The sequence below is a fragment of the Lathyrus oleraceus genome, chromosome 2, assembly GCF_024323335.1.
Source record: "Lathyrus oleraceus cultivar Zhongwan6 chromosome 2, CAAS_Psat_ZW6_1.0, whole genome shotgun sequence".
Taxonomy (NCBI): domain Eukaryota; kingdom Viridiplantae; phylum Streptophyta; class Magnoliopsida; order Fabales; family Fabaceae; genus Lathyrus; species Lathyrus oleraceus.
Genome location: NC_066580.1, coordinates 311,093,399 through 311,099,398, shown reverse-complemented (window position 1 = coordinate 311,099,398; position 6,000 = coordinate 311,093,399).

Sequence of the window (6,000 nt, the reverse complement as noted above, 5' to 3'; positions counted from 1 at the left end):
GCAGAACTTGATCTTTCTTGCTTCAATTCGTGTTTGATCTTGCTTATGGAGCTCGCAGAAGTAGATTAGGAATGGTACAAGGCTTTGGATCCTGGAGTTTTCGAATCTCCAAACAGTGAGATTCAAACTCAAATTTCAAGTGAAATTTCTCAAGTTTTCCTTTCAATTGTGAGGGTTTCAAATGTGGGAGGCAAAGTTGGTGCACAAGGGTCCTCAAAACTGATGCAATGAACCTTTATTTATAGCATATGCAAGTGATATTTGCACCTTTGGAACTTCTTCCAAATTTGGCAATGTGGAGTGCACGCTTGCATGGGCATGTACAGGCCCATGAAGCAACTCAATTAGGTCCAAATGCAAGTGAGATTGAGTCTGAATGTGGATTGTGATGCAAGGCAAAAGGGTATTGATGTTCGAAGAATGATTCTTGCCAACTGATACAGCCATGTTCAGGCCATGCGCATACCCTTCAAACCTTATCCAAAATGGATGAATTTGGACTCTTTGGAAAGGTTATATCAAGAGGAACAACTCTTATGTTGGACACTTTTACATTTATAGCTTGTATCATGATGAATTTTGAGGTGGAAGTTTGGAAATTTCAACATGTCAAAATATTTTCTAAGTGTTAAGCCATATGTTCAATTATTCCACCTTGGCTAATTTTTTATGTGAGCTTCAAATGAGAAAAGTGTCTTCATCAAAGTTGTAGCTCTTTCAAAAAAACCTTAAAAATGGTCACAAATTTGACCTCATTTGGATTTGGTATGAATGAGTTATGCATTTTTGAAGTTGAGGAAAATCACTTGTTCAATGGTATTGGTCCAAAATGACCTATAATGTATCCTCATATCACATGCTAATAAAAGTTGATTTAGCTCTTCCTCCATACATAAAAGTTGAAGTAGACACCTTGAATTTGATTGTGCAACTTGGAAATATTTCATCTCATAAAAATTGAGCAAGTTATGACTTTGGGAAGTTGACTTCCATATTAGGATTTAGGCAAAATGACATATAATCTTTCAACATAAAAAATGACTTTCCAAGCAAAACTAGCTCTAGACCTCAACATGAAAGTTTTTTGGAATGTCAGTTAGAGTAACTTTTCTCTTAGAATCATTTTCATATGATGAAAATTGTAGTAGATAGGGTATAGGGGAACCCGGTTTTGTTCAGATGAATTCCCCTGGTCAACCACCATCAACCACCTTGCTAACTTGCAATTCTCTTGAATTTTGAGACTCATGGGAGATCATACATGCATACTATGATGAAATTTAAGATTCCCCTTGAAATATTTGATCAATTGGTGAAGAAGCTTGTTGAAGAAGTTACACAAGATACCCAGATGAACTAGGGTTTCCAAGGCAAACCAATTCCAAACTCTTGAAGAAATCTTGATCAAAATAACATGTAAAGATCATAGGAACTCATATATGATGCCTAGAGCCATTATGGAGCATTCCTTGGTTGAGCTCTTAGCAATGAGGGTCTTAAACCCTAGATGTGAACTTGATGGATCAAAGGTGATCATGTCTTACCTACAAAACAAGTAGACAAATGCAAAGACATATTTTTGGTATTTGGGTTAGTAAATGATAAAATAACAAGTATGATACAATCACATGGTACTTGGTGATCTCTCTCAAAACAAACCCAATGAGTAAAGGGGTAAGGAAGATGCCAAGGTATGATCCTCATGCCAATGCATATGATGAGATAGCATGAGGAATCTTAGGGTTAAAATTGGGGTCTTACAGACTGCTGCTAGGGCTTGCATGATTGACATATGGCTTCCCTCTGGCTTGCATATTTAACATATCACTTTCGTCTTGCTTGCATGTTTGACACATCACTTCTGACTTGCTTGCATGTTTGACACATCACTTCCGTCTAGCTTTGCATCTTTGACATATCACTTACCAATTTAAGTGTCTTACTATCTAAATCCAACAATCAACACAAATTCATCTGCACCAAAAAATTAATTTTCGTCTGCACAAGAAATATTACAATGTCATCTTCACCAAAATATACTATCAATGTTCACTGCAATGGTGAGACATATGAGTCTGAGTTATACGGGGTTTTTTTTCGAAACACCGATACTATCGGACTTACGATCAAGAGAAATTCAAATTTCTTGCATTTGAAAAAACGAATTGAATACTGCATAGGATATGGTCTTATGTCAAAGATCACGTATCAAAATCCAATTTGTTTTTAAAACAGTCAATGCAAATTTTTCCCGCTGAAGGTACGGGATGATGAATATATGTTTGTTAGTCACGAACATTCTGGTTGCAACTCTATTGAGTTATATATTACTCTTCAACCAAGTATACCATCTCAGCAATCTCAAATAACTAATCAAGTTGAATCTCATGAATTTGATTCAGAAAACTCAAATGACGCCGACCTAGAAGCAGAAGCAGAAGTCAACGTCGTTGATGATGAAGAAGAAGAGACCGAGACACAGGTCGATCATATGTTGAACAACAACATTGAAGATGATGATCAACCAGCGTCATTACCTTCAAGTCATGTATACAATCCGCCTCAACATATGACAAACATGGATCTGCATGACGATGAAACATCCAACAATGTTTTTTATAACCCATATCCACGATCAGAGGGTGAGTTAAAAGTGGGAGACATGTTGCTCACTAAAGAAGAATGTGTGCGAGCTATCAAAAAATTTCACATGAATAACTCTGATGATTTCACTGTGAAACGCACTGATTCGAGAAGGTACGTCATTGAATGTCGTAACATCCTTTGTAAGTTTCGGTTGGCTGCATCTCACAAAAAAAGAAGCGGCTCTTGGGAGATAGCTTCTATAGACCCGCCTCACAGTTGCATTGCAACTAACGTTGAACAAGATCACCGTAAATTAAGCGCTGCATTGATATGTCAAGACATTTTTCCGCTTGTTAACAAAGACCCATCAGTGAAGGTGAGTATAATAATATCTCATATCGTCACAAGATATAATTATACTTCATCTTACAAGAAAGCATGGATTGCGAGGACAAAGGCGGTTGAACAGGTATTCGGCAATTGGGAGGATTCATACAAAGAATTGCCACGGTTTTTATGGGCCCTAAAAACATATGTACCAGGAACTGTTGCAATTATGGAGACATTGCCAGCAGTTACGCCAGACGGAACCTATGTTGCTAGAAATAGAATCTTTCACTGTCTCTTTTGGGTGTTTGAACCGTGCATCAAAGGTTTTGCATTCTGCAAACCTATTATTCAAATTGATGGAACATGATTATACGGAAAATACAAGGGTACTTTGCTTATGGTTGTTGCACAAGACGACAACAACAATGTCTTTCTCATTGCCTTTGCTCTGGTTGAAGGTGAAACCGCTGGTGGTTGGGGTTTCTTTCTTCGACATCTCAGAACACATGTCGCTCCACAAGTCAATCTCTGTTTGATTTCAGATAGACATGCTGCCATTGAGAGTGCTTACAATAACCATGATAACGGATGGCATGATCCTCCTTCTACCCATGTCTATTGCATTAGACATATCGCACAAAACTTCATGCGTGCAATCAAAGATAAGAACCTTCGTAAAAAAAGTGGTGAATGTTGGGTATGCTCTAACTCAGCTGCCATTTCAATATTACCGTGATGAAATTAGATTGTCTAATGCAGATGCAGGAAGACGGGTGGATAACATGTCAGTAGAGTAGTGGACAAGGGCATTTGACGGAGATTGTCGATGGGGCCACATGACAACAAACCTTGTGGAATGCATGAACGGCATATTCAAAGGCATTAGAAATCTACCAATAACCGCTTTGGTTAGAACAACCTATTATATGTTGACTTCTACCTTCGCAACCAGAGGTCAAAGATGGAGTGCAGTGTTAATGTCGGGTCAAATATTCAATGAATGTTGTATGAAAGTGATGAAAGACGAAAATATTAAAGCTAGCACACACGCGGTTACAATCTTTGACCGTCATAGGCAAAATTTCAGCGTACAAGAAACAATGGACCACAATGAGGGGAGGCCAAATTTATTCTATGTTGTCAAACTAAACAGAAATGGATATGACTGATAAAATGATAAGACTATGTAGTATATGTCGTCAACTAGGACACAATAAGAACAATTGTCCGAATCAAGAAGCAACATCTACATCATAAGATAATATCTCCTTTTAATTTTTGTAACCTTGGATTTTTATATATCATTATCTTTTTGTTACAATAAGGTTCACAACAAACATCACTACAACATAAGCAAACTTAAAACATAACATTTCTAACTGATTACAACAATCAAACTTATGTCATCTCGTCCCAACATCATTTCCCTAGCATCCTTATCAGTTTTGACTCGCACCCAACCAAATATACTATCGAGTCTCTCAATACTTCTAATTTTTCCCCTTCTGATATTTTTGCATCTAACCAACGAACCAGCTCCCTCTTCAGTTGATCGAAACTACTGATATTCCAGAAGAGCATCCACATCAGAGGTTTGTCTCTCGAATAAACCACTTTTCCATAGCGGCGGCGAACACCAAACATGTTTGCAATATGATAAAATGAGATGTGAAAAAATGATTCACACAACACCTCTATTTATAACACAAAAAATTGCACATTACACTGAAGCGTCAGACCAATTAGCGCCTCCTCTACAAAATAACACATGGGCGTCAATTGGATTGGCAACACCACCATGTGTTGTAGTCAATCCAATTGGCGCCTCCTCCCTAACTTTAGGAGCTAGCGCCAATTGGTTTGGCGCCTCCTCTAAAAAATGGGATAAATTGGAAAAAAAAATTGAAATCAGGATTATTTTGAAAAAAAAAATGAAAATCAAGGGTTATTGGAAAAAAATTCTTCCTCTTTTCCTCCCAAACTCTCTCTCTTTATTTTCTTCTCTTCTCTTATTTTCCATGTTTTTCTTCTTTTCTTTCCTCACTCTTCTTTTCTTTCTTATCCACGCTTCTTTCCTTTTTCTTATCCACCACACATATATATAATATATAAATATAATACTAAGTAGAGGGAACAAAATAACTCATAAATATAATACTAAGTAGTGGGAACAAAATAACTCGATTGATATTTTATCTTTTAGTACCAGTTGATCAATTATTAATGTTATCAAAAGTATTCTCTCATGTACTTATTAATAATGATTAGTCTATTTTAATAAGGATTGGTCTCTTTAAAGTCCACTCATTACTATATTTGTCCCAACTAACAACAGTTAGAGCACTTAAGGATATATGGAATATTACAAACGTTAATCACAGTGAGCAAAATACACCAATCAAATATTGTAGTATGTATCACTCAATGTGTTAAACAATGACTTACCACAAGTCCAACAACGACTTACCACAAGTCCTGGTCAGATTAGCTTGGAGGAGTCGTGAGAACAAATCCAACCCCATGAGCATGGACAAGAACCTTACCTTGGATCGGGAATAACCGATAACGATGTGAAAAAATGCAATAATTCTTCTCAGTCAGAACTAGTGACAACAAAACTCCGATTGAGATTACATAGTTCAAAGAGCACAGCAAGCACCACGGCTCAACAAGACACATCCTCCTCATGACAACAAATTCTCTATGGTCCTCACACCTTAAAGCGGACAACATCTTGCAGCTGCCACAACACATACTTACAAACGATTGATTAGCCCGGAGGTAAACAAAGCTAAATCGCTCACCAGGCTGACAAGATTCAAATTGCAGAGATAACATGCAAGCCTCAATGCAAGAGCACATCCAGAATTATGATTTCTTTCTATTCAATTTGTGTGGACTTGGTAGACAGTGTTACCGGTGCTGCATTTGTGACCAATAAGTTTCTACAATAAGTGGTTGTGATACAAGAGTTAATCAATTAATACTTGACTCAAAATAAATTATTCGTCAATACATTGCAAAAGTGTTGTGAAATTTTAGCTTTGCGTTTACTTTGATTATTTGGAATATCCCTTCAGCGTC